This window comes from Ranitomeya variabilis, chromosome 8, assembly GCF_051348905.1.
Source record: "Ranitomeya variabilis isolate aRanVar5 chromosome 8, aRanVar5.hap1, whole genome shotgun sequence".
Lineage (NCBI taxonomy): Eukaryota > Metazoa > Chordata > Amphibia > Anura > Dendrobatidae > Ranitomeya > Ranitomeya variabilis.
This window is the reverse complement of record NC_135239.1, coordinates 7,072,863-7,090,689: the sequence shown is the minus strand read 5'-3', so window position 1 is coordinate 7,090,689 and position 17,827 is coordinate 7,072,863. Positions and strand designations below refer to the sequence as shown.

General features: G+C 47.4%; 1 protein-coding gene and 4 non-coding genes across 10 annotated transcripts in view; 1 reads left to right on the top strand and 4 right to left on the bottom strand.

Moving 5' to 3' along the window:
- The window catches only part of ARMH1 (armadillo like helical domain containing 1), a 108,203-nt gene that overhangs the window by 37,381 nt on the left and 52,995 nt on the right, over positions 1-17,827 (bottom strand). The window lies entirely within an intron of this gene.
- On the top strand, positions 131-245 carry LOC143788961 (U5 spliceosomal RNA). The gene has a single exon (XR_013218778.1). It is a non-coding gene; the product is annotated as a U5 spliceosomal RNA (small nuclear RNA).
- Positions 5,889-6,003, bottom strand: LOC143788966 (U5 spliceosomal RNA). The gene has a single exon (XR_013218782.1). It is a non-coding gene; the product is annotated as a U5 spliceosomal RNA (small nuclear RNA).
- Positions 12,361-12,475, bottom strand: LOC143788960 (U5 spliceosomal RNA). The gene has a single exon (XR_013218777.1). It is a non-coding gene; the product is annotated as a U5 spliceosomal RNA (small nuclear RNA).
- Positions 16,528-16,642, bottom strand: LOC143788959 (U5 spliceosomal RNA). Its single transcript, XR_013218776.1, has one exon. It is a non-coding gene; the product is annotated as a U5 spliceosomal RNA (small nuclear RNA).

Genomic DNA, 17,827 nt, shown 5'->3' with positions numbered 1-17,827 from the left:
AGTAACAGATCAGATACATTGTGTCCGGGGGCCGGAGAACGTGACCCCACAGTCCATCCCGGGGCCGTCCTCTCCGCGGGGGGGATGAGCGCAGCGCAGGCCCCGGGTGACGCCGGCCGCTCTCCTCTCTATACTCTGGTTTCTCTTCAGATCGAATAAATCTTTCGCCTTTTACTAAAGATTTCCGTGGAGAGGAACAATTATGAGTTTCGTGTAATTTTTTGATGCCCGGCGCTCGCTGGGCTCCTGCACTGGTGAATGACAGAAGTGACTGGGAACACTGGGGCCCATTTGGTTTTACTTCCTAGTGGTAGAGACAATTTTTACAATTCTGACCACTGTCCCTTTATGAGGTTATAACTCTGGAGCTTTCATGAATCCTGGTGATTCTGAGATTATTTGCTCGTGACATATTGTACTTTATGTTAGTGGTAACATTTCTTCGATATCACTTGCAGTTATTGAAAAAAAAACAGTTAACTCCTGTACTAGAAAACAGGAAAAAATTGTAAGTGCGATGAAATTGCAAAAACTTGTTTTGTTTGGCTATTTTGCTAGGTACACCAAATGCTAAAACTGAGCAGCCATTATGATTCTCCAGGTCATTACAAGTTCATAGACACCAAACATGTATCGGTTATTTTTTTTGTTAAAAAGAAACAAGTTGCGTCATTTTCGGATACCCGTAGCGTCTCCATTTTTTGTGATCTGGGGTTGGGTGACGGCTTATTTTTTGCGTGCCGAGCTGACGTTTTTAATAGCATTTTGGTGCAGATACGTTCTTTTGATCGCCCGTAATTGCATTTAATGCAATGTCGCAGTGACCAAAAAAAAACGTAATTCTGGCGTTTTGACTTTTTTTCTCTCTACACCGTTTAGAGATCAGGTTAATCCATTTTTTATTGATAGATCGGGCGATTCTGAACGCGGCGATACCAAATGTGTAGGTTTGATTTTTTTATTTTATTTTCAATGGAGCGAAAGGAGGGTGATTTAAACTTTTATTTTTTTAATAGTTTTTTAAAAACATTTTTTTTTACTTTTGCCGTGCTCCAGCAGCCTCCATGGGAAACTAGAAGCTGCTATAACCCGATGGGCTCCGCTACATACAGGTGATGATCAGATCGCTCCTATGTAGTAGAATTACTCACTTGCTATGAGCGCCGACCACCGGGCGCAAGCTGCCACTGACAACCATAGAGGTCTCCAGGAGACCTACGGTTGTCACGCGAACACACCGGTGACCCACAATCACATGACAGGGGTCACCGGTGTGCGTATTTCTGGCGCGATTGCCGTAACCACTTATTAAATGCCGCTGTCAAGAGTTTGATAGCGGCATTTAACTGATTAATAGCTGCGGGTGGATCGTGATTCCACCCACAGCTATTACTGGCACATGTCAGCTGTTCAAAACAGCTGACATGTCCCGGGAAAGATGTGGGCTCACCGCAGGAGCCCACATCAAAGGGAGGGACTCTGACATTGCCGTAAATGTACACCCAATGTTGGAAAGGGTTAAATAACATTTCCCACATGTCTACTTTACATCCGCACAATTTTGGAAACATAATTTTTTTTTGTTAGGACATTATTAGGGCTGTGTTGGGGTTAGGGTTACATAGTTACATAGTTATTAAGGTTGAAGGAAGACTTTAAGTCCATCTAGTTCAACCCATAGCCTAACCTAACATGCCCTAACATGTTGATCCAGGGGAAGGCAAAAAAAACCCATGTGGTAAGAGTTATGCTATGTTCACATTTGCGGTCGGCGCCGCAGCGTCGCCGCATGCGTCATGCTCCCCTATATTTAACATGGGGGCGCATGGACATGCGTCGCACTTGCGTTTTGCGCCGCATGCGTCCCTGCGGCACCCGCGTCCGGGCGCAGAGGACGCAGCAAGTTGCATTTTTGCTGCGTCCAAAATCAATGAAAAAAAGGACGCATGCGGCGCAAAACGCAGCGTTGTGAATGCGTTTTGCTGCGTTTTTGTTTGCGTTGTGCGTTGCGGCGCCGACGCTGCGGCGCACAACGCAAATGTGAACGTAGCCTAAGCTCCACCATGGGGAAAAAAATTCCTTCCCGACCCCACATACGGCAATCAGACTAGTTCCCTGGATCAACGCCTTATCAAGGAATCTAGTATATATACCCTGTAACATTATACTTTTCCAGAAAGGCATCCAGTCCCCTCTTAAATTTAATTAATGAATCACTCATTACAACCTCATACGGCAGAGAGTTCCATAGTCTCACTGCTCTTACAGTAAAGAATCCGCGCCTGTTATTATGCTTAAACCTTCTTTCCTCCAGACGTAGAGGATGCCCCCTTGTCCCTGTCACCGGTCTATGATTAAAAAGATCATCAGAAAGGTCTTTGTACTGTCCCCTCATATACTTATACATTAACATAAGATCACCCCTTAGTCTTCGTTTTTCCAAGTGTAATAACCTATCTTGGTATGGCAGACCCCCCAGTCCTCTAATAACCTTGGTCGCTCTTCTCTGCACCCGCTCCAGTTCAGCTATGTCTTTCTTATACACCGGAGACCAGAACTGTGCACAGTATTCTAAGTGTGGTCGCACTAGTGACTTGTATAGAGGTAAAATTATGTTCTCCTCATGAGCATCTATGCCTCTTTTAATACATCCCATTATTTTATTTGCCTTTGTAGCAGCTGCCTGACACTGGCCACTGAATATGAGTTTGAGAGTTAGAATTGGGGGGTTTCCAGTGTTTAGGCACATCAGGGGGTCTCCAAATACAACATGGCGCCACCATTGATTCCAGACAATTTTGCGCTCAAAAACTCAAACAGTGCTCCCTCCCTCCTGAGCCCTGCCATGCGCCCAAACAGTGGCTTTCCCCCACACACGGGGTATCTGTGTACTCAGGAGAAATTGCTCAACAAATTTTGTGCTTCATTTTCCCCTGAAAGCTTTGTGAAAATAAAAAAGTTTGAGTCTAAAATACATTTTTTGATAAATGTTAGTTATTTCCTTCCATATTACTTTAGTTCTCGTGAAGCACCTGAAGGGTTAAGAAACTTCTTGAATGTGGTTCTTCGCTCCTTGAGGGGTGCAGCTTTTGGAATGATGTAACTTTTGGGTATTTTCCATCATATTGACCCCCAGCCTCACTTCAAATGTGATGGTTTTTTGGATTTTGTTGGAAAAATGAGAAATCGCCGGTCAACTTTGAATCCTTATAACGTCCTAACAAGAAAAATTATGTTTCCAAAACTGTGCTGATGTAAATTAGACGTGTGGGAAATGTTATTTATTAACTGTTTTGTGTTATATGACTGATTTAGGCTATGTTCACACGTTCAGGATTTCCATCCTTTTTTTTTCCTGACTGAAACTGCAGGTCTCTGCAGAAAACGCAGGTGCGTTTTTTGGTGCGTTTTTGGTGCGTTTTTTGGTGCGTTTTTTAGTGCGTTTTTTAGTGCGTTTTTTGATGCAGTTTTGTCTGCAGATTGTCTGTGTTTGACAGAAATAAAGTTTACTGCAGTGGGGGGAAAAAAAAAAAAAAAAAATGATGTCATTTCCTTGTCCAACCCTTTTCTTCTTCCATCCTCCATTTTGGGACTAAACACCAAAATGAGTGGACGTGTTTTGAATGACAGCGCTCCGCGTTTTGCGCCGCATGCGTCACTGCAGCGCACGCATCCGGGCGCAGAGGACGCAGCAAGTTGCATTTTTGCTGCGTCCAAAATCAATCAAAAAAAGGACGCATGCGGCGCAAAACGCAGCGTTGTGCATGCGTTTTGCTGCGTTTTACTTTGCGTTGTGTGTTGCGGCGCCGACGCTGCGGCGCACAACGCAAATGTGAACATAGCCTAAGTGCCACGTATTTCAGTGCCACGTGCCACGTATTTCAGTGCCACGTATTTAAGTGCCACGTGCCACGTATTTCAGTGCCACGTGCCACGTATTTAAGTGCCACGTGCCACGTATTTCAGTGCCACGTATTTAAGTGCCACGTGCCACGTATTTCAGTGCCACGTATTTCAGTGCCACGTGCCACGTATTTCAGTGCCACGTATTTAAGTGCCACGTATTTCAGTGCCACGTGCCACGTATTTAAGTGCCACGTGCCACGTATTTCAGTGCCACGTGCCACGTATTTAAGTGCCACGTGCCACGTATTTCAGTGCCACGTATTCCAGTGCCACGTATTTCAGTGCCACGTGCCACGTATTTAAGTGCCACGTATTTCAGTGCCACGTGCCACGTATTTAAGTGCCACGTATTTCAGTGCCACGTATTTCAGTGCCACGTGCCACGTATTTCAGTGCCACGTATTTAAGTGCCACGTATTTAAGTGCCACGTGCCACGTATTTAAGTGCCACGTGCCACGTATTTCAGTGCCACGTATCACGTATTTAAGTGCCACGTGCCACGTATTTCAGTGCCACGTATCACGTATTTAAGTGCCACGTGCCACGTATTTAAGTGACACGTATCACGTATTTAAGTGACACGTGTCACGTATTTAAGTATCCACGTATCCCACGAAGATTTTTCATGGAGAACAGACACATCCAGAGATATGTCTGCTCTCCACGGCTGCAGCAACACACTGACAGGAGCCATAGTTCCTGTCGGTGTGTCACTGCGCATGCGCGAGCGAGTTTACCGGCGGTCATTGACCCCGGCACTCTCGCTTAACGGCAGTGCTGCGTGGGAAAGTTCAACGCAGCTGTACTGCTGTTAACCGAGACGCCGGAGCCATTTAACTCCGGAACAGTACGCGATACACTGCTAGGAGCTTCGCTCCTGGCAGTGTATCGCCGGAGAGCAGCCGATCGGCGTGGGACACTCGTTTTATGGATTCTGCGGACAGGGAGTATGGATTTGGTTTATTATTTTTGGATTTTTTCCTGGAGGATCGAGGGCTTCGCCTACAAGTGTGGTGTATGGTGAGTATATACTCTATGTTATATGTTGTATGTACTGTGTGTCATGTATGTGTATTGTGTGTAGGTGTTTGGTGTAAACTTTACTATTGTGCTAAGTCGCCGGACACAGGGACAACTCTCCCATCCTAATACCGGATGGGAGTAGTAGTCCCATACGGCGACTTAGCACAATGGAGGCACTATCGTCGCATGGGGACACACACACACACACACACACACACACACACACACACACACACACACCAAATCAATCAAACGGCCGACACGATCCCCATGCGACGCTATGCCTCCATGTCTCTCCGCCCACGCACTTCCGGCCCCGCACTTCCGCCGGCTTCCCCGCACTTCCTGCAGCAGCGGTTCTGCACATCAAACCGCAGTAAAACACGCAGATATATTTTTGATCTGCGTGTTTTACTGCGATTTTGACCTCACAATGGAGGTCTATGGGTGCAGAACCGCTGCGGTTCAGGAAGAAGAATTGACATGCTCCTTCTTTTTTCCGGGAGCTATTCAGCACGGCTTTTTTTTTTAAATTTCCGGACCATGTGCACAGTGTGTCCTGTTTTCCATAGGGTACAGTGTACTGTACCCTGCATGGAAAACAGCTGCGGAACCGCAGCGGCAAAACCGCCGCGGTTCCGCGGTAAAAAACGCACTGTGTGAACATGGCCTTAAGGGCACAAAATTAAGTTTGAAAATTGCAAAATTTTCAGAATTTTTGCCAAATTTCCATTATTTTTTTTTTCAATAAACGCAAATTATATCGAAGAAATGTTACCAAACATGAAGTACAATATGTCACAGAAAACAATGTCAGAATCAGCGGGATCCATTGATGTGATCCAGAGCTGTAACCTCATAAAGGGACAGTGGTCAGAACTGTGAACATCGTCTCTGTCACTAGGAACTAAAAATGGCCCCAGTGTTCCCAGTCACTTCTGTCATTCACCAGTGCAGGAGCCCAGCGAGCACCGGGCATCAAAAAATTACATGAAACTCATAATTGATCCTCTCCACGGAAATCTTTAGTAAAAGGCGAAAGATTTATTCGATCTGAAGAGAAACCAGAGTATAGAGAGGAGAGCGGCCGGCGTCACCCGGGGCCTGCGCTGCGCTCATCCCCCCCGCGGAGAGGACGGCCCCGGGATGGACTGTGGGGTCACGTTCTCCGGCCCCCGGACACAATGTATCTGATCTGTTACTGAACTTTACTACAAAAACTAACGGAAATAAAGAAAGAAATGTTACAATTCTGAGGACGGGCCAGGTGCATCCTGGGGGATATGCAAATCTCAGCAGGAGGCGGGGCGTCACGTGGCTGCAGGATTTTGCAGAGAACTCGGAACTTTCCGGCAGTTTTTTTACTTTCTGAGAGTATGTGTCCACTTTCAGGATGGCCGGCGGTTTGGACGGAGCGGCAAACTTGCTCCACCCAAAGCTCCGCCCCTTCTGGAGACGCGATGATGCCGAATGTGTTCATCGCGCCCCACACATGGGGCCCTGTGATTTACCTTGCAGCGGCACAGCGTCGCCGCAAGGTAAACGGACATGCTGCGATCTAAAAAGACGCGCCGCATGTCCGTAATCGCAGGGCCGCCGGGTGCGTGTTACCACGCATAGTGTAGACGGGATTTGATAAAATCCCCTCCACTAAGCTGTAACATCTGGACGCTGCAGATTGAACGCTGCGGCTCCACGGAGCGTTCAATCCGCTGCTATTCCGGATGTAAAACGGCACGTGGACACATAGCCTTAGGCTAGTTTCACATTTGCGGTTAAGTCCGCAGCGTATTGTCTGGAACCGCATGCAAACGTCTGATAACGCAGCGTTTTTTATCCGCATCAGCTTACACATGATGGTAAAAAAAAAAAACGCAGCATTTGCATGCGTTTTTACATATGTTTGCGCTTTTTATGCGCATGCGTTTGATATTTCCAGGAGGGTGTGTCTTTAATGGGCATGTCTAAATCACTTCCTGGACATGCGCAGTCCGAAGTACGCAAGCGCATCAAACGCATGCGTACGCAAAGACATGTGTACGCATGCGTTCCCATAGACTGTAATGCGTTTTTTTGCCGCATTCCTAGCGCTAACAATCGCATATGTTTCTAGGCGGCAAATTGACACCTCTAAAATTACTACATGTAGCATTTACCGCGCCAAGCCACAGACGACGAAACGACGCATGCGTCATCAAACGCAGCAAAATGCAACCGATCGCAGACACATGCGTCCCTAATGTTAAAGATAGGAAAACAACGCATGCAGAAAATTGCGGCACAAACGCTGCGGACACAACCGCAAATGTGAAACCGGCCTTATTCTCTGCGGCGTCTTCATTTCTCCATTCCCGCCGCTGTACATTCTGGAGACCGTTCTTACAGTCACAGGACACGGAGAGACCCCGGCGCGGGCTGTAATAATAATGGGGTCTCGTCATTAGAGGTGAACGACCGCGACTAATGTAAAAGGTGCGGTTCCATTACCTTAAGGAAATGTGGGGACCGAAATCTGGTAATTCTGGTGTTTGGATTTTTTCTCTGTGCGTTGGCCGCATGGGATAATTATATTTACACTTGGACAGATCGATTTTCCTCACACTGTTCTACAAAACTGACATTTAACTAAACTGGAAGAAAGAAGTGATTTGATTTTCTCCTCCCCGTACTGGACTGGACCCTGTGATCGCCGGACTGCTTGTCCTCAGCACCTAGAGAACATGGCGCTGTGTGAATAGGAAGATGGCCGCGTCGTTGCTCTTCATCAGACCCCGGCTGCCAGGACAACTCATAGGGACGACGATGAGAGCCGCTGCACACTGCCATCACAGACAGGGAACGTTTTCTTTTAAGGCGCCCGATTACTGAGCTTTATACCTGAGTGCGCTTAATTAAGTGCGGCAAAAAAAAGTGCACCAGGACGCGGTGAATGGTGACTCCCACCGGCAGGAGAAAGACCCTCAATAAACCATCCCCATCAAGGGTCAGGGACTAGTGGGCTCCCCCAGCCGAAGTGTAGGGAGACCCAATCTTGCTTCCAGCACCTTCTGGGCTGACACCCCAGCAGAACTAGGAGCTGCCTAGGTCGGCTCCCTCCCAAGAGAGGAGAGCCGGGGTATTCATGGCCGAGCGGAGCCTGATAGCCACACACTCCCGCAGACCGGTCAGGAGGGAACTCATAAGGGAACCGCACCCCGAAAAGTCCCAGTGACAAGGACACACGTGAAATGGGAGACACACAGGTCAAGACAAAACGAGTCGTGAAGGTTTACAGTGTAAAAGCGACTGGACCCTCAGAAGGAAATTCCAAAAATTCCCCATCGGCCAGGAGGCCCGGACAAGGGCGTGTGCTCAGAACAAATGAACGTGAAGTGCCGTGAAAATGTGCCAAGGTTCTCACTCCGGGCTTTCACTTACCCAGTCTCATGGATCTGGTGCTGGGGGGCCGGGGTCTCTCACCGGATGAGTGTATAAGCCACCCAGCATACTGCCCAGCGCACCACCCAGAGTGCGTGATGGACCCTCCTACTAAGATGGCCGGTCCTACTACCATCAATTCTAACAATACTACACTTGATCTTAGCCAAAATGCTGAGAAGTAATTCCAGGTACTGAAGTGTCAGAGACTGTCAGCGCCATGTAAATGGTTGCACAGCAGCTATTGGAGCCAGCTCTGGTCGCTGCCAGCTGTGTGACACCGCAGCGGCCTTAGAGTCTGACGGCTGTAGTAACCTGTTCAGAAGTTACCGACATTTAGGTGGTAAAAATGCACATTGTCATTTCTGTCATGTCACTTTGCATTAATTCCTGAAAATCACCTGAAGGGTTAATAAACTACTTGACAGGAGTTTTCAATATCTCAGGGGGTGCCATTTTTAAAATGTATAACTTTTGGGGGATTCCCAATATATGGGACCCGCAAAGTCACTTCAAACCTATATAGGTCCCTAAAAAAATAAATTTTGTAAGTTTCCTTGAAAAAAATGAAAAATTGCTGGTATATTTTTAAACCTCCTAAAATAGTAACAAAATAAAAGAACATTTCACAAATGATGCTGATGTAAAGCCGACATGTGGGAAATGTTATTTATTAATGGTTTGCTGGGGTATGACTATCTGGATTAAAGAGAGAATCATTCAAAGTTTGAGAACTGCACATTTTTTTAACATTTTTCTCAAGTTTGATATTTTTTAATAATAAACACAAAACATATTGACCTAAATTTACCATTATCATAAAGTATAATGTGTCACGAAAAAAACAATCTCAGAATCACTGGGATTTGTGGAAGCTCCAGAGTTATTACCACATAAAGTGACACTGCTCAGATTTTAAACATTTGTCCCCGTCACTAAGGGGTTATACTTGTGATTCTAATTTTGTGGTATTTGTCATCAGACCTTGTGGTCTCCTTTATGTGGGGGAGACAGACCGTATAGCCAGCCACACACCCACAATACGTTGTGGTAACACGTGGCTTCCACTTCCGGCCACTTCACTGTTAAACACTCTGTGGCACAATGGAAATTCCACCTAATTGACCAGGTCCCCCCAGGAGAGGAGACAATCACATGAAGCTTTGGATATGTACATTAGATGCTTTCTCACCAAAAGGGCTCAATAGAGACGTCCTCCGGCTTGTGTCGTTTTTTCTTAACCATTAACCAACTCTTTGTTTCAGAGCGGCTGAATTTCTGTCCATACTGGTGTGAGGATAACCCTGACCTGGCCGTGGTTAGCTCCACAGCAATGTGACATTATCCCCGTATATACAGCGGATCGTCCCCTCGTTCTGACACGTTCGTGCCGGGGCCACAGCCATGACGCACAGATCGGCCGTTCTCACTACTTGTTATCACCGAGTTTCCCCAGAAACCGCTGAGCATGCGCGGTCGCTTCCCCCTGGCTGAACACAGACACTTCCGGGCCGGATGGCGCACTACCGCTCCAGCGGTTACCGCCGGCATTTAGGACCGTCGCACTGCACACAACAAGCAGGGCGCGCGGCTCATACACGGCGTGACAGGTCACCGCTCTCCTCCTTTACATCAGCACGGACTGCTCGGCACCGCTTAAGCCGCTTTCACACGTCAGTTTTTTGCCATCAGTCACAATCCGGCAAGTTTTGAAAAAAAAGGATCCGGTAAAAGTTGCCGCAGGATCTGTTTTTTTCTCATAGACTTGTATTAGTGACGGATTGCAAGGGATGGCCTCACGTTTCATCTGTTTTTTGCCGGATCCGTAGAACATTGGTTTTCCAGCGGCCGGAGAAAACGGACATAGTAACGTTTTTTGTGTCTGTTGAAACAACAGAATGGAACCCGGCGACGGATTCCGTTTTTTTTACCTGAGCATCCTTCAATTTTTTAGGATACAATTAGCCGGATCAGCTAGTCGGATCCATCGAAAAAACGGATCCGTCACATCAATTTTTCACAATCTGCGACGCATCCATTTTTTTCAACATTCGATGGATTGTGACTGACGGCAATAAATGTGTGAAAGGCGCCTTACATGGAGGAAGCTCCAACAGGGGTCCTCTACCATCACCTGATGTATCACCACAGGCGATCCTAAGAATGCAAAGCCCCCCTTCTTTAATGCTAATTAGACTAATTTATGCCTCGGACTCATTACTATTCACCAATTCAGTTGGACATTGTCCTATTTAACACATTCTGTGACCTCTCTGGTATTTTTCTGCGCATTCACAGCCACATTGGGGTCCTTGTTTTTCTATTACATTCACTGGTTTCGTTCCATTTTCCTACATATCTTGGGCTTCCCTCAATCTGCACTTTAGCATAATATTAAGGTAACTCCAATTTTCCGGCCAATCTCCTGTAGCCTTCTCCTTACTGACTATTCTCCAGCACGGCTCCGTGGCATCTTGCTTTATTTGTATTCACTGTTTCTTTGCTCCTTCACTTACTGGGCAGCTGCTGCTTGGTATATTCTATGCACCCAGCTCCACAATCTTTACTTCTCTCAATCACTTTGGTGAACAATTGGTGCCTGTTATGTTCTATGATTGCTACAAAGTATATTGTAATCAATATGTGGATCTATTCTATTTGTTTTCTTTTTGAAATATTAATCCACATGTATATATTTTCTGTATTGTTATTTATATTTATTTCTGTTTTGTCTTTTAGCGACTTTATGATTAAGACTCGGGAGGGTTGAAACGTCATATAATTTGTGGTCGCTTTCTACATATTCTGTTTGGTTCCCATTTGAGGTTTTGTGAATAAAAATATAATTCTGCAGATATGACTAGCAGAGTGTGCGGTGTATTCCAACCCCACCCCCACTATACTATGTTCAACGGTCCGGATGATGGCGGAAGGATTAGACACCTTTCCCCCCCCTCTTCCCACAATGTGTGTTGCCCATCAATAAAGCTTCAGCCTGTGATATCCCCCCCATAATGTGCCCCCCATCGTGGCTGATGCAATTTGTTGTCAGACCACCTGGGATGTCCGGTGTGAACACGTAGATTGGGTTGGGGTGCGGTGCAGCGTATGGGCTCACCTGTGCAGTGCACCCCCATGAACGGGCAGCAAGGTGGCTCAGTGAGTGAAGCTATGCAAACCTGGGGTCCCAGATCCACACCCCATCTAATACATCCTCTGTAGGGCATTTGTATATCTCCCCCTTGCTTGTGTAGGTTTCCTCCGGGTCCCTCAGTTTCCTCCCACAACAGACATAGTGATCGAAGTCTAGACGAGACCCTACGAGGCAGAAGACTAGTGTGAACGTGGTGATGGAGCCGTGTGCTGGTGGTGATGGAGCCGTGTGCTGGTGGTGATGGAGCCGCGTGCTGGTGGTGATGGAGCCGCGTGCTGGTGGTGATGGAGCCGTGTGCTGGTGGTGATGGAGCCGTGTGCTGGGCCACAGTAGCTGTAGAGTTTCCATTATAAATTTGTGCAAAAAAATTATATTTTCGATACACAAAGGTCGCTCCATGGAAGATCTCTGCTCCATGGAAGATCTCTGCACATTGCAGACCCTCTGTGATCTGCCCGACCCTGATCGTGTACAATGACAGATCTGATCTGCAGAAGGCAATTCTCAGCCATAACTCAGAAACACCACGACGACTTCTCCTGTCATCAAGGCTTCAGAATGGTAGAAAGATCATTTGTGCAGATTAAAAAAAAAACCAGACAATAAACCCCAGAGGAACCTGTGACCTCCCCGTCCTGCTGGATGTGACCACGGCCTCCTCCGGCGTCTCTGGAGGACTGGATGGGACAGGACTATCATCAGCCCACGATGGAGAATATTCCAAGGCTCCCAGACCATGTAGCATTACCAGCCGAGATCACACAGAGCGGAGATCATAGAACCAAGGACCCAATAATCACTGACATCAGTCTCCACCAGCAGATGACGCCTCAAATAACCTGTTATTCACCAGTGCAGGAGCCCAGCGAGCGCCGGGCATCAAAAAATTACACGAAACTCATAATTGTTCCTCTCCACGGAAATCTTTAGTAAAAGGCGAAAGATTTATTCGATCTGAAGAGAAACCAGAGTATAGAGAGGAGAGCGGCCGGCGTCACCCGGGGCCTGCGCTGCGCTCATCCCCCCCGCGGAGAGGACGGCCCCGGGATGGACTGTGGGGTCACGTTCTCCGGACACAATGTATCTGATCTGTTACTGAAATTTACTACAAAAACTAACGGAAATAAAGAAAGAAATGTTACAAATCTGAGGACGGGTCAGGTGCATCCTGGGGGATATGCAAATCACAGCAGGAGGCGGTCACAAGGTTTTCATAGAGATAAGGCGTCATTCCTCCAGTATAGGGCTCATTCCTCCAGTATAGGGCTCATTCCTCCAGTATAGGGCTCATTCCTCCAGTATAGGGCTCATTCCTCCAGTATAGGGCTCATTCAGGGATGTGTTGTCAGTATTTAGCGCAGTAAAGACCCAGCATGAAGCCGGCGGGGGATGGGAGGAGGGGATCACACAGATAATTGTCCGGATAGATTCTTCGGAATCCTCTTGCACTATTTGGTGATAAGTAAATCCATAATGCAGCCCCAGCACAGAGGACGGAGCGACAGGAGCAAAGACCCCGCACAAAGGCGTTTGCTATACAAGTGGGCACCTTCAGCAGTATTGGGGTCTTGTAGACGTGTAATAATAATCATCTTTATTTTTATATAGTGCTAACATATTCCGCAGCGCTTTACAGTTTGCACACATTATCATTACTGTCCCCGATGGGGCTCACAATCTAAATTCCCTATCAGTATGTCTTTGGAATGTGGGAGGAAACGGGAGAGCCCGGAGGAAACCCATGCAAACACGGAGAGAACATACAAACTCTTTGTAGATGTTGTCCTTGGTGGGGTTTGAACCCAGGACTCCAGCGCTGCAAGGCTGCAGTGCTAACCACTGAGCTATTGTGTGCTAACCACTGCGCCACCGTGCTGCCCACGTGTATGAATGACCTGGGTGGCAGACCCTACAACACGTCCCACAATCTCTATGCAATGGCCGTATCTGCGGAGTGATCCATGCGGGGTCCAAATCATTGCAACCACACAATGGGACTAATACTCCCAGCTTGATAATGTATGATGGCGGCACTACACTGCATAACCTCCAGGAGCTGTGATCTGCTCGACCTCTGTGTACAATGATAGAGATCTGATCGCAGACGCCGTCCGGACAGAAGAGAGCGATCACCGCAGCGGAACGACATGAGGTCAAGTGACCATTTTCCGATCGGAGCTCAGTCGATAACCTCGTCCAGATGTGCGGGACCTTCAGACCAGCTGCAGAAGCCAAAATCAGCTGCAGGAAGAAGCAAGTCATGCTCTTTGGAGACTGGCAACCAGGGCTCTGGAGTCAGGAAGCCAAACCACCGACTCCGACTCCACTGGTCACTACTGAGCATGTGCAGAAAGTGCAACACAGATTCATCTCCACTAAAAGCCGAGATCCTCTGATCAGGAACAGAACAGACATTAAGGTTCTTCGAGTGTGGTTTGCGAAAGAAAGAGCGGCCCTCAAGTCATGGGAAGAATGCTTGGCCAAAGTAAAGGTTTGGACTGTGAAGCCTCAGACGTCTCACTTTTGAGGACAAAGCGCTGGTCCTGTGTATCGAGGTACAAAGCTCAGGACTTGCCCCATCATGTCACCATGTGTAGGGTCATTACTGGGGTTCATACTGTCGGAGCTATTAGGAGACATAGTGACTTATGAACTGTTTTAAAGGATGCGATCTGGGTTGCCAGGAACAGGCACATATTATGGAGGGAGAGTATGTCCAGACGAAACTGCCATAGGCTGATCCACAGCCTGCTCAGGCACTATACTATCTTCAGAGGAAGATTACGGATATTTAGAAAAATATCCAGGCTATTGAGACCCAACTGACTGAAATTTAATTCTGCAGATATGACTAGCAGAGTGTGCGGTGTATTCCAACCCCCCCCCACTATACTATGTTCAACGGTCCGGATGACGGCGGAAGAATTAGACACCTTTCCCCCCCCTCTTCCCACAATGTGTGTTGCCCTTCAGTAAAGCTTCTGGCCTGTGAAATCCCCCCAAAATGTGCCCCCCATCACGGCTGATGCAATTTGTTGTCAGACCAAGCTGGGATGTCCGGTGTGAACACGTAGATTGGGTTGGGGTGCGGTGCAGCGTATGGGCTCACCTGTGCAGTGCACCCCCATGAACGGGCAGCAAGGTGGCTCAGTGAGTGAAGCTATGCAAACCTGGGGTCCCAGATCCACACCCCATCTAATACATCCTCTGTAGGGCATTTGTATATCTCCCCCTTGCTTGTGTAGGTTTCCTCCGGGTCCCTCAGTTTCCTCCCACAACAGACATAGTGATCGAAGTGTAGACGAGACCCTACGAGGCAGAAGACTTAGGCTGGTTTCACACTTGCGTTTTTGTCTGCAGCGTTTTTTGCACAAAAACGCATGCGGTTTTTCCCCTATATTTAACATTGAAAACGCATGCGGTTTTTTGTACGCGTTTGGTCGCGTTTGTAAACGCATGCGTTTTTTTTCTGCATGCGTTCATTTTCAAAAATGCAACCTGTAGTATTTTTTTGCGCGTTTTTTTTTTCCGCGAAAAAACGCATGCGTTTTTTCGCGGCAAAAAAATGCATTGCTGTCTATGTAAACGCATGCGTTTTTAAGCACATGCGTTTGTTTGCGTTAAAAACGCATGCGTTTTTGTAGAAAAAAAACAGAAAACACACTGAAAAGCCACCCACCATCATCAAGGTGATAAAGGGATCCAAACCCGAACCCTAACTCTACCACTAACCTCACCCCTAACCGTTTAATGAACATTTTCTGACAGTCATAGTGCCACGTATTAAAGTGCCACGTATCACGTATTTCAGTGTCACGTATTTAAGTGCCACGTATCACGTATTTCAGTGCCACGTATTTAAGGGCCACGTACTGTAAATACTATAACTACGTGGTTATACGTGGCACTGAAATATTGTGGCACTGAAATACGTGGCACTTAAATACGTGGCACTTAAATACGTGGCACTTAAATACGTGGCAACTGAAATATCGTGGCACTTATATACGTATATAAACGTATTTCAGTGCCACGCATTTCAGATTAGGGTTAGGGTTTTTTGTTCTTTTCTTGTTTTCTTGTGTTTTTCTATAAAAACGCATGCGTCTAAAAACGCATGCGTTTTACTGCGTTTACATGCGTTTTTTCACACATGCGTTTTTTAAAAAAACGCATGCAGATAAAAACACAAGTGTGAAACCAGCCTTACACAGTGTGAATGTGGTGATGGAGCCGTGTGCTGGTGGTGATGGAGCCGTGTGCTGGTGGTGATGGAGCCGCGTGCTGGTGGTGATGGAGCCACGTGCTGGTGGTGATGGAGCCGTGTGCTGGTGGTGATGGAGCCGTGTGCTGGTGGTGATGGAGCCGCGTGCTGGTGGTGATGGAGCCACGTGCTGGTGGTGATGGAGCCGTGTGCTGGTGGTGATGGAGCCGTGTGCTGGTGGTGATGGAGCCGTGTGCTGGTGGTGATGGAGCCGTGTGCTGGTGGTGATGGAGCCGTGTGCTGGGCCACAGTAGCTGTAGAGTTTCCATTATAAATTTGTGCAAAAAAATTATATTTTCGATACACAAAGGTCGCTCCATGGAAGATCTCTGCACATTGCAGACCCTCTGTGATCTGCCCGACCCTGATCGTGTACAATGACAGATCTGATCTGCAGAAGGCAAGTCTCAGCCATAACTCAGAAACACCACGACGACTTCTCCTGTCATCAAGGCTTCAGAATGGTAGAAAGATCATTTGTGCAGATTAAAAAAAAATAGACAATAAACCCCAGAGGAACCTGTGACCTCCCCGTCCTGCTGGATGTGACCACGGCCTCCTCCGGCGTCTCTGGAGGACTGGATGGGACAGGACTATCATCAGCCCACGATGGAGAATATTCCAAGGCTCCCAGACCATGTAGAGCATTACCAGCCGAGATCACACAGAGCGGAGATCATAGAACCAAGGACCCAATAATCACTGACATCAGTCTCCACCAGCAGATGACGCCTCAAATAACCTGTCATTCACCAGTGCAGGAGCCCAGCGAGCGCCGGGCATCAAAAAATTACACGAAACTCATAATTGTTCCTCTCCACGGAAATCTTTAGTAAAAGGCGAAAGATTTATTCGATCTGAAGAGAAACCAGAGTATAGAGAGGAGAGCGGCCGGCGTCACCCGGGGCCTGCGCTGCGCTCATCCCCCCCGCGGAGAGGACGGCCCCGGGATGGACTGTGGGGTCACGTTCTCCGGACACAATGTATCTGATCTGTTACTGAAATTTACTACAAAAACTAACGGAAATAAAAAAAGAAATGTTACAAATCTGAGGACGGGCCAGGTGCATCCTGGGGGATATGCAAATCTCAGCAGGAGGCGGGGCGTCACGTGGCTGCAGGATTTTGCAGAGAACTCAGAACTTTCCAGCAGTTTTCTTACTTTCTTGGCTTCTTCATTTCTCCATTCCCGCCGCTGTACATTCTGGAGACCGTTCTTACAGTCACAGGACACGGAGAGACCCCGGCGGGGATGAGATGACACTGAGATAGTCCATCATAGAAGAAAACTTCCACAAATAATCCTTCATCATTAGAGACTTTTAACTCTTTAAAATAACTCATGCAAATTGTCTCTGCAGAGAGGACGAGCACTCTAGCGCCACCTGTAGGAAGCAGCCGTCCTAGCCGTCACTGCCGACCCTTCCCCCGAGCCCGTCACATGACTTCGGATAATTAGCAGACGCTGTGTTTCGGGTGCCGCCCCTCATCAGTGCAAGTGGAGATCTGGTTTGGCGATGTGTAAATAACGAACACAAATTACCGAAACAAACAACAAGCACAACACTCACACACAGAACAAACATACCAATTACACATCAGTTTCGCCTTTAGCCCAAATACCAACATTCTTTTTCTTTCCATTTCTCTCATGATAATCCATTGGCTCCACAATATAATCTTCATCTTTACGATACTCACCAGATTCCGAGTCACTACTTCTGTATCAATAACTAATCTATAATCCAATACAAGCACACGGTGGAGCTACTGATGGCGGCACTATAGGAGTGTGCGGGGCAGTGGTGTCACCGTGCCCACCAGCCACTCACTACTTCTGTATCAGTAACAAATCTATAAACCAATACAAGCACACGGTGGTGCTACTGATGGCGGCACTATAGAAGTGTGCGGGGCAGTGATGTCACCGTGCCCACCAGCCACTCACTACTTCTGTATCAGTAACAAATCTATAAACCAATACAAGCACACGGTGGAGCTACTGATGGCGGCACTATAGAAGTGTGCGGGGCAGTGATGTCACCGTGCCCACCAGACGCTC